General features: G+C 44.9%; 1 non-coding gene across 1 annotated transcript; it reads right to left on the reverse strand.

Moving 5' to 3' along the window:
- Window positions 1-5,349: 5,349 nt before the first annotated feature.
- TRNAC-ACA (transfer RNA cysteine (anticodon ACA)) lies at window positions 5,350-5,421 on the reverse strand. The gene has a single exon. It is a non-coding gene; the product is annotated as a tRNA-Cys (tRNA).
- Window positions 5,422-11,748: the final 6,327 nt, after the last annotated feature.

Raw genomic sequence — 11,748 nt, forward strand, 5'->3', positions numbered from 1 at the left:
TGGGTTTCAGCTTCTCCTGACCTATGGAAGACCCTGATTGATCTCAAGTCTCCCAGAGATTTGTCCTGCCCTTAGCCTGTGTCTGGGACACTGACACCTCTCAGATTTTGTCTTGTTCTCAGCCTTTGCCTTTCTTTGACCCCCACCCCCCCACAAGTTTTATCCCATCCCTGGACCAAGCCATTAATACTTGTCAGGATACTGCACACTTGTCAGGGCCCCTTATTGCTCTGCACTTGAACATCTGTGCCCCATCTTTGTGTTGAATGTCTGTCCCATTGGAACCTCACAACCCCTGGACATATGCTTATCTCCCTGGCCTCATGGTCCAGGCTGCTAGCTCCTGCTGGGGTAGACTCAGTGCTCCCTCCTGGCTTCTTCCCACTGTCCTGCTTCCAGGAATACTGGAAATACTGCCTCCCACCCAATGCCACCTGCATTGATTCCATGATCTAATGGGTGTGTGCTCTGCCCTGTGTCTGTGGATTGGGTCTAAAGGGTAGGACCATCCCTCTGGACAACTACTCAGGTGCCAGCTCTATATAGCCCAGCTGAAGAGGCATCACCACTTGCCTCTTTGAAGATACCAAGAGGGACCATATTTTATGCTAAGAAAGCTACTGGGGCTTCCCTGGTGTCTTAGATGGTAAAGAATCTGCCTGCAATGCAGGAGACCTGGGTTCGATCCCTGGGTTGGGAAGGTTACTTGGAGAAGAGCATGGCAACCCACCCCAGTATTCTTGCCTGTGAAATCCCATGACCAGAGGAGCCTGGCGGGCTACAGTCCATTGGGTTGCAAAGAATGAGACATGACTTAGCAACTAAATCACAACCACAAGAAAGCTAGCAGGCATGTGCTTCTGGGTTGTAAGGAGTGCCTTGATGGTATCCACCAGAAGAGTGCAGACCATCCAATAAAAAGGGCTGGAGCAATGGATTCTCAATAACTGACTCTCTTTTGTACTTGATTATCTAATGCCATGTTACAAATATTTGTAGAGCACCTACTGTGTTAGAAACAAAACAAGACCATCCTGACTACAGGAAAGAGTGGGCGGTATCCTGAGTATCGAGTATTGAACCTTGTTCTAGTCTTAAGGCCTGGTTTTAGCATAGCACATGACATAGGGTTCAGGGTTTCTGTTTGGGCTGAAATGTGAAATAAAAAATCAGATTGCCTGAACCCAGGTGGAGGTGTTATCGGCTACTAGCGAGATCCCAGTGAGAAGCAGAACCTTGGCAGTGAGAATCTGAATAGGCTGGTGGTTCCTCCAGGACTCTCATTGGAGACCCACCATCCTTAGGAGGCTGGCAGCGTGGAGCACCTTACAAGTATGGATTCTGAACGCAGATGAGCCTGGGATACAGACTCACCTCCATCACTCACTAGGTTTACAATTTGGACTATTTACCTAATCTTTTTGTTCTTTAGTTTCCTCACTTTGTAAAGTGAAAACTCAAATACTTGGGTTACAGGAATTGAGATAACATATGCCAAACAGCATAGTGCCTGGAAAAGAGTAAACCTTCAGTAAATGGCAACTACTAAATTTAATGTTTCCAACCTTGTATGATTGGAATTTGATTTAATCAGGAAGGAAGCAACTTCCTTTTACTGTCTTGCCTGCTCAGTCTTCTGTCACCTGATGCTTGGACCTGACCTTTCCTAAGCCTGAGGAAGGATCCACTCTCTGGGTCCTGGCCAACCCACTGTTTGGTTCTTCCCTTTACCCACTGGGCCCCAGCTCTGGCAGCTGCCAAACCTTGCACACAGAGTGTCAAGACCTTTCTTTTGTGCTCCCTAGTCCTTGAAGATGTCTTGATAGTGCATTTGAACTCTACCATCACAGGTTAGTCATCTAACCTAAAGGATTTTGTGAGTTTCCTTTCAAAGAAAATAATAATCTAAAGTGAATGTGTGGGGACTTCCCTGGTGATCCAGTGGTTAAGAGTCTGTCTTTCAGTGTAGAGGACCCGGGTTCCACCCCTAGTCGGGGAACTAAGATCCCACATGCTGCGGAGAAACTAAGCCTGCAGGCCACAACTAGAGAGTCCATACACTGCAAAGAGGGATCCCACATGATGCACTGAAAATTCCATATGCCACGACTAAGATTCGATGCAGCCAACTAAATAAAGATTTTTGTAAAAAGTGAATGTGTGGGCTGAGAGGAGTGGAAAGATCATAAAGTCACTGACAAACCTTGGGAAGATCATGCTGACACCCACCTCCCCGCCCATTTCAATGAGGAGTTTGGTTTTGCAGCTCTACCTTCCTTCCCTTTGTGAATCTAAGTTGGGCCTTATGCAGTCTATCCCACTCAGTGCTAATTAGATGTGCATGCGAACCATCACTTTCACACCCTCCCTTCTTTTGTGCAACATAAGCATTTAGTTGTCTAATAAGGGTGTTTGTAAGATAATCAAAAGGAGAGAAATCACAGCAAGGCCTGGGAGGATGGAGAATCTGACGGTGCTGGGGAACATGGGACGGCAAGCTGGTGCCCCCACCCACTCCCAACTCTGACCCCTACTAGTGTGTGTGTACACCAAGGTTCAAGGTTCAAGAATTCCACCTGGTCAGGCACTCCACACACAAACTCAGCTCCAAATTCCTTCATGCCAAATTAGGGATCACTCTCCTGTCTTTCTTATCTTCTCCTCACATCTTTCTCCTTCCCCTTTGAAATATACTGAAGAGAAGCCTTCTGTGTTATGTTCCATTGTTCTTGGTACTTCACATTCATTCATTAAAAAAATGTTCATCAGGAGCCTCCTCTGATCTAAAGATATTGGTTATGTCAAGGTGAGTAGCCTTGAGCTGAAGGCTTTGTATGTTTGACCATATTGAGCACAGGGGAGAATACAAGGTGTGCTCAACAAATACCTTCCGTTGATTGTTTTAATGTTCCTGTCCTTGACCTTGAGAAAAATGATCATCATTTCTCAGATGATCATGAAAAAGGAGGCCTGTCCCTATTACAAGGGGTGGATACACACCACATGCCCTGTGCTGGGGAGTCCACACGACTATTCTCCTATCTCCTTTTTGGCCCTTCCTTGCCCTTTGCTTTCTACCAGAGACACGGTCACTCACCAAGATTTTGCTTAGAAACAGCTCTCAGTGTAGGGCTGGAACCATAGATACAAGACAAATGGATGAACAGCAAACATCTGCCAGAACATGAACATGTGGAAACATGTGAAAGACAGGCCGCCTCACCCACCCCGCCCCGGGCAAGGCAGACAGTGGGGGCTTTCTGCTTTCCTGTTTCCCTATCATTTATAGCAGCATCTGTGAGCTCCTAGTAGTGTGGTCTTTTTGCTCTCTTGACACCGTTTTTCTCATGTCAGCATCTTAGGATGGACACTCGTCTTGAGTTCTAATTCTGCAGTGCACCTCACTTAACCTTGTACCCCATTCATCTCATAACAACCGTGGCTGACAGGAGAGGAAAAGGCTCTGCCTGGCAGGTTTTGTTCTGTGTTGAGATGACAGAAGATGGGTGTGCACTGGAGCGAGAGCTGTCCCTTGGGATGGAAATGGTCTGCTGTACGCTGTCACTGACAGAGTGTCTCTCCTACGACAGCCCCTCCCCAGGCCAGACTCTGACTCTAGAACACCTCCTCCCCTGCTGGCTTCCTGGGTCTGGCTCCAATCAGAGCTTGGGCTGCCCTGTTTATCCCCTGCATGCATCTCCCCCGCTTTCCTTTGCCCTTCAGAAGTCGCCCGAGGACCCTAATGATTCTCCGCTTCCAAGTGGAACAGGGACAGGAAATCTGGTGCTCATCCGCTCCCGCTGAGACACAGCTGTTCCTGCTCAGTGGGTAGAGAGCCAGGCTCACCACTTCAGAAGAGCGAACTTAGGTGCCACTGACTTCTGCCAGCGGGACGATGAGATGTCTACATCCCACTGAAGGACATGCCCAGATCCTTCCTGGTTACGTGGTGAGCAAAAATCTGTCACTGAAGTCTGCTGCCTTGGCAGTCTCCAGGCTGCAAGTTCATGGAGAGACCAAGAGCCAGGAAATGAGTTAGCGAGCAGTGTGGCTGCAGGCAGACTCGAAGAGTCTGGCACAGGAAGAACTCAGAGACAGATTCATCCAGCCACTAGACAGGGCCTCACTACATTGGCTCAGAGCAGAAGAAGGATGGGCGAGACACAGAGGGGCATAAAGAATGTAGTGGGGATTCCAGGCCTCCTCTGTGACCACACGCAGGGGCTCGTCTCCTCTTGAGGTTCTCTCTTTCCGAAGATTCCTGCTGTCACTGCATCTGGGGTCGTTCATCCTGCCACCCCCTTGCTTTGCTGCAGGGCGCCAGCTTTGTTATCGTGGTCACTGGTCGAGCCAGTGTTAGTTCACAGACCTCTAGAGCTGCAGATATCAGCAGAGCCTGTAAGATATTTCTTCCTTATATCGCCAGAAACTTTTCCTCCCTACAATTTCTACCCATTTAGTCTGAATTCTGAAGCTCCAGAAAACAGGCTTCTCCTTTGTGTGACAGTCTTCCAAGTATCTGAAGGCATTCAAGAGTCACGACATCCATGTGATCCAGGCAAGTTACCCCTTGTTTCTCCAGGGACTGTTTCTAAACCCCTCTTAATCCTCCTATTTTCACTGGATGTTCATAACTTGCTACTGAAACTGTGGTTCACAGACCAATAGCATTCACATCCCCTGGGAGCCTGCTAGACATGCAGAATCTCAGGTCATCCAGATTTCTTGAAGCTGCCTTTTAACAGTTTCTCTGTGTGAATTACATACATGTTAAACTTTGAGCACTGGCTTATAGCATCTTCATAGCAACACATGTGTCCATATGTAACCCCTATCCAAACAATAGGAGAAAGATTAATTACATTATGGCATATTTGGGCTATTAGGTTTTATGCATAGGAACAATCTAGAAAACACATAGAAACCTGCTGCTGCTGCTGCTGCTAAGTAGCTTCAGTCATGTCCAACTCTGTGCGACCCCATAGATGGCAGCCCACCAGGCTCCCCCGTCCCTGGGATTCTCCAGGCAAGAACACTGGAGTGGGTGGCCATTTCCTTCTCCAATGCATAAAAGTGAAAATTGAAAGTGAAGTAGTTCAGTTGTGTCCAACTTTTCACGACCCCATGGACTGCAGCCCACCAAGCTCCTCTGTCCATGGGATTTTCCAGGCAAGAGTACTGGAGTGGGGTGCCATTGCCTTCTCCAATAGAAACCTGAGTGAGTGAAGTCACTCAGTCGTGTCCGACTCTTAGCGACCCCATGGACTGTAGCCTACCAGGCTCCTCCATCCATGGGGTTTTCCAGGCAAGAGTACTGGAGTGGGTTGGCATTGCCTTCTCCAGGAAATCTTCCCGACCCAGGGATTGAACCTGGGTCTCCCGCATTGTAGGCAGATGCTCTACCATCTGAGCCACCAGGGAAGTCCATGTTAATAATATTTAAAGAGAGTTTTGACTACACCTCAGACTCTGTTCAAAGCATATTAGTGATTACCTTTATGAATCACCACTATAACCTCACAAAGAAGATAATACTGTTATCTCCATTTTAAAGCAGTGAAAGAGGCCCAGAGAGGCTGAGTAACTTGCCCACAGTCACACAGCCCAGGCAGTTTAATTCCAGAGTAACTGTCTGACCACTGCTAAAGTCGAATGATGAAGCAAAGGTACAGAATTGTGTATAAGTGCTGACCACATCAATGAGGATATACACTGAGTATGCTCTAATGCTGTCATAGTGTGTTATTGTAATAAAAATAATAAAAAGCAGCATGCCCCAAGTGGAAAACAGCTTTATCCATCCCCAACAGTGTTTCTATCACGTCATTTGCATTTTTTTCCAATTTAAACAATGTTTACAGTACAAAAATAATATACGGTCACACTAAAAAAAAATTCACATGCACAAAAGGATATAAAATAAAAAGTAGGCCTCCCTCCCCACTAGCCTTTCTCCACTTTGAGATCATCACTGTTAGCAGTTTCTTATATATCTTTCAAAAATGTGTTCTTCATTTAAAATAAAGAACACACACACACACATAGGTACATATATAACACACACAATCCACCCTTATCTTGGCTACATCTGTTAAACAGCTTCCCGATTGGCTCCTGTTTTGTTTATGATGAATTGGAACACCCATATCTTTCGCACATGAAGTGTTATTAAGTTTTCATCTCTCCATCTTGTACAGTTTTTTTTCTCACCTAAATGTAGGATATTTTATATCTTCATACTGAGTTTCGTGTAGCTGGTTGTGTTCTACCATTCCAGCGAATTAAATCTTTTTTTACTTCTGAATCCAAAGCCTAGAAGCTTTCTCCTTCACAAGTCTAACATTGTACGTATACCCTGATTTTCCAGGCCTAAGGAAACAACTACAGGGCTGGAGCAAGGGGGGCACTGGGATGCTTTTTGAGGGTTACTATATTAACGATTAACCCAAAATGTGCTAAATGTTAGCAGTGGCTATTTCCAGATGGTGGGTATTTGTATACATTTTCCAAATGTCTAATGGTGAGCATGGGTTAATTTTGTCATTAAAAACAATGAAATAAAGGCTGAAGTTGTACAGATTGCATATTATTTCTGCTTATTTATTGTCTTCGTAAAAGAGATGATACACCCATTTCTTCTGCTGGGATACTTTGCAGTGACCCCCAGTAGAGTATCACTGATATGTACCTGATCTATTGACATGGTGTCTACCCACGTGACCTCCTATGGTCGATGTGCTGTTACCTGGTGTGATGTGAGCAGAGGCAGCAACTTGTCTGTGTGGTCTGGTTGGCCCCTTGTGCTTCTGCAGCCCGCCATCCACTATGAGAAGAGTGTGCTCCAGATAAATGTTGGTCCCAAAATTGAGAGCCCTTGGACCAGATATCAACCTGGTCCATAGCCCAAGGCAGAAATCCCCATTCCCCAATCAACCCACAGAACCCTGATTGACAAAAATAAATGTAAGTGGGGGAGTCTTTTAAAAATAGCATATCTACAGTAATAATTGAGTAGAAGGGAGAGTCAGCTCCTCCCATGCTGACTGGAATGTCCTGGAAAGAGTCACCTGCGCTTCTCCAGCTGTTGTAGCCACCCTCTCCTTAGTTTGTGCCTCCCCACCACCCATTTGAGCTATGCTCACCCACTCCTGCCCTTAAGCCACCTGCCTCCCACCATTACCTGCTGGTAAGGAAGCGGGAGCCACACCTCCTGGCTAGTCCTAACATTCTTTTCTCCAAAAGTTCCTATTCTGTGGAGTAGAAAGGACTTTGGTCTACAGCTTAATCATGAGTTGTTGTGAGTTGAATTGTGTCCCTTCCAAATTCACTTGCTGAAGTCCTAACCACCAGCACCCCAGAATATGACCTCATTTGAAAATAGGGTCATTGCAGATGTGATTAGTAAAAATGAGGTCATAGTGGAGCAAGATAGCCCCTGATCCAGTATGACTGATGTCCTTCGAAGAAGGAGAATTTGGACACAGAAAAAGATACACACACAGGGAGAACGCCTTGTGAACCTGAAGGTGGTGACCAGGGTGATGCCTCTAAAAGCTAAGGAATGTGGAACATTGCCAGCTGATCATCAGAAGCTACGAGAGAGGCAGGAAACAGATTCTTCCTCATGGCCTCAGAAGGAAGAAGCAACCCTGCTGACACCCTGACCTCTAGACTCCAGCCTCCAGAAGTGTGAGACAACACATTTCTATTGTGTAAGTCAGCCAGTTTGAGGTGCTTTCTTATGGCAGTGCCAGGAAAACCAATACATGAGGCCACCTCAGATTCTGCTCCCAATTACAGCCTATGGGTTCTTTCCCCACCAAGCAATTCTCTGACTCAGGTTGGATGGTCTACAATTCAGATCAACTCTGACACCACCTATCTAGTGGTACAGTCAGATTCCACAAGTTAAGGGCTCATCTTACAAGACTGCCTCCCCCAACTTCAGATTCTAGTTACAAGCCCAGGTTGTCATCTGTGCTTCTAAAGGCAGACCACAGACACAAGGTTTCAACAGCCCCTCCTTGCATTCTCTTAATTTGCTAGAGCTGCTCACAGAATTCAGAGAAACATTTTACTTACCAGATTACCAAATTACTATAAAAGGATACATTTTAGAAACAGCCAGATGAAAGAGATGTGAGAGGCATCGTGTGGGGTAAGGCCCTGTAGCTTCCATGCTCTTTCTAAGCTCAATACTCTCCCAGCACCTCCAAGTGTTCACCAATCCGGAAGCTATCCAAACCCCATTTGGTTTTTCTAGAGGCTGCATTACACGGACGTGATTGATTTAATCATCGGCTATTGGTGATTGATTCAACCTCCAGCTTCTCTCTCTTCCCCAGAGGTCAAGGAGACAGATGGGACTGAGATTTTCAACTTTCTAATTCCATGGTTGGTTTTCCTGGCAATCCGCCGCCACCCTTAGCTGTTTTCTGAAAGTCCCCTTATTAACATAGCAAAAGACATCTTCATTGCTCTCATCACAGGAAATTAGGAGAGTTTAGGAGCTGTGTGCAGGGAAGGGAAGGGAAGGCAGGGAAATAAAAACCAAGTAAACATTTTTTATTATGAATAACAATGCCACACCACAGCCAAGTCTCTCTGTCCTTTCAGTGCCTCTGGAGGCTCCCTGCCCCAGCCGCTAGGTCCAGCTGACCTTGAGGGTGATGAGCAGGTGAGACATCTTCTCTCCTCTCCTCCTTCAGAACCAGTCCTTTCCCCACACTTGATGCCATGCCGTGCCAAAGCCACCCTCACCCCCCACCACAGTCCTACCACTTGTGGACTCAATGCTAGAGTCTATCATCTATTGCTCCAAACTCACTGTGCTTATGGTGACTGTCATTCTGCAAAATGAACCCAAAATACCTCTCTGTAGGTTCTATGTGAATGATTGATAACTGTCAATAAAGACAGGGCTGAGTACCCCACTTGCCTTCCCCACTGCCATAAGCCATAAGTGACTTTCTATCAGGAGCTGGCCTGCCTTCCAGCCCTGTGCCCCATCTACCACATGACTTGTCATGAAAGACCAGCCAGATACAGATACCTGATAGCCTCAGAATAAAAAGGATATGTGAGATGGCCTTCCTGGAGGAAGGCATGGCAACCCACTCCAGTACTCTTGCCTGGAGAATCTCATGGACAGAGGAGCCTGGTGGGCTACAGTTCACAGGGTTGCAAAGAGCAGACATGACTGAAGTGACTTAGCACGATGCCCTTAATCTGCCAAGCTAGTGAGCTTATCAAATGGGAAATAAATGAAGTTCAAATTAGAATGTTAGAAATTTAGAGGTGAAAAGAGCTTAGATATTTCAAGCTCTAGCCTCTATTTTATGAGTGAGGAACCTGGGGGCCCAGAGAGGAAACAACTTGGAAAAAGTGAGTTCTCAGCAAAGCCAGGACAAGAATACTAGTTTTCCATTTCAGTTTTCCTAAGACCACATTAAAGAGATTAAAAAAAAAATCTATGAATGTTCTAATTGATCATAGTCCTAGTTTCTAATTTTCTCTGATCATTGGTTTAATAATCTATTTCATATATCTTATTAAAGAAGCAAACACCCACATTGTTAAACAATTTCAAATTGTACAGTAGAGCCTGTTGTGGAAAGTGATGACCCTAGTTGTCCTCCTTCACCTCAAACACGTAAGTTCCTCTCTCTTGGGTTAATCACTCATAACCTCTCCTGTCCTTAGCATGTCTGATGGTTATTTACCATTGTGTCACTAAATAACGTGATTATCCTCTTGATCAAACTTCAGACAGTTTTAATGTTAGGATTTATTTCTTTTACTCAACTTTAGACATTATTTCCCACAATGTTTGGGAAAATATTAATATTAGTTTCTTCTCTGTACCTTCTGCATGGTCAAAGTTTATAATATTTATTTTTATTCTATAAGCATAATTTAGTTCTTTAGTACTTATCAATTAAGCACTTAAAATATTATGAATATAAGAATATATAGAGGAAATATACATAAAAGGTTTTAATCACCTGGTTAACCACAATGGTGTGGCTACTCACCTAGAGCCAGACATCCTGGAGTGTGAAGTCAAGTGGACCTTAAGAAGGACTACTATAATAAAGCTAATGTAAGTGATGGAATTCCAGCTGATCTATTTTAAAATCTTAAAAGTTGATGCTGTTAAAGTGCTACACTCAATGTTAGCAAATTTGGAAAACTCAGCCGTGGCCACAGAACTGGAAAAGTTTTCATTCCAATCCCAAAGAAAGGCAATGCCACAGAATGCTCAAACTACTGTGCAATTGCTCTCGTGTCACATGCTAGCAAGGTTATCCTTAAAATCCTTCAAGCTAGGCTTCAGCTCAAAATTCTCCAAGCCAGGCTTCAACAGTACATCAGCCATGAACTTCCAGATGTTCAAGCTGGATTTAGAAAAGGCAGAGGAACCAGAGATCAAATTGCCAACATCCGTCATATCATAGAAAAAGCAAGAGAGTTCCAGAGAAAACATCTACTTCTGCTTTATTGACTATTCCAAAGCCTTTGACTGTATGGATCACAACAAACTGCGGAAAATTCTTAAAGAGATGGGAATATCAGACCACCTTACCTGCCTCCTGAGAAATCTATATGCAGGTCAACAAGCAACAGTTAGAACTGGCCATGGAACAACAGACTGGTTCCAAACTGGGAAAGGAGTATGTCAAGGCCACATATTGTCACCCTGCTTATTTAACTTATATGCAGAGTACATCATAAGAAATGCCAGGGTGGGTGAAGCACAGGATGGAATCAAGATTGCCAGGGGAAATATCAATTACCTCAGATATGCAGATGACACTACCCTTATGGCAGAAAGTGAAGACGAACTAAAGAACCTCTTGATGAAAGTGAAAGAGGAGAGTGAAAAAGAACCTCTTGATGAAAGTGAAAGAGGGGAGTGAAAAAGCTGGCTTAAAGCTCAACATTCAGAAAACTAAGATCATGACATCTGGTCCCATCGGTTCATGGCAAATAGATGGGGAAACAATGGAAACCGTGAGAGATTTTATCTTTTGGACTCCAAAATTGCTGGCAGATGGTGACTGTAGCCATGAAATTAAAAGACCCTTGCTCCTTGGAAGAAAAGCTATGACCAACCTGGAGAGCGTATTAAAAATTAGAGATTACTTTGCCGACAAAGGTTTGTCTAGTCAAAGCTAAGGTCCATCTAGTCAAAGCTGTGGTTTTTCCAGTACTCATGTATGGATGTGAGAGCTGGACTATAAAGAAAGCTGAGCACCAAAGAACTGATGCTTTTGAACTGTGGTGTTGGAGAAGACTCTTGAGAGTCCCTTGGACTGCAAGGAGATCCAACCAGTCCATCCTCAAGGAAATCAGTCCTGAATATTCATTGGAAGGACAGATGCTGAAGCTGAAGCTACAATACTTTGGCCACCTGATGTTGAGAACTGACTCATTGGAAAAGATCCTGATGCTGGGAAAGATTGAAGGCAGGAGGAGAAGGGGATGACAGAGGATGCAATGGTTGGATGGCATCACTGACTCGATGGACATGAGTTTGAGCAATCTCTGGGAGTTGGTTATGGACAGGGAAGCCTGGCGTGCTGCAGTCCATGGAGTCTCAAAGAGTCGGACACAAGTGAGCAACTGAACTGAACTGAACTGAACTGAGGTTTCAGCAGCACATGAACCAAGAACTTCCAGATGTAAAAGCTGGGTTTTGAAGAGGCAGAGGAAACAGAGATAAATTGCCAAAATTTGTTATATCAT

The sequence above is a fragment of the Capricornis sumatraensis genome, chromosome 1 (genome assembly GCF_032405125.1).
Source record: "Capricornis sumatraensis isolate serow.1 chromosome 1, serow.2, whole genome shotgun sequence".
Taxonomy (NCBI): Eukaryota; Metazoa; Chordata; class Mammalia; order Artiodactyla; family Bovidae; genus Capricornis; species Capricornis sumatraensis.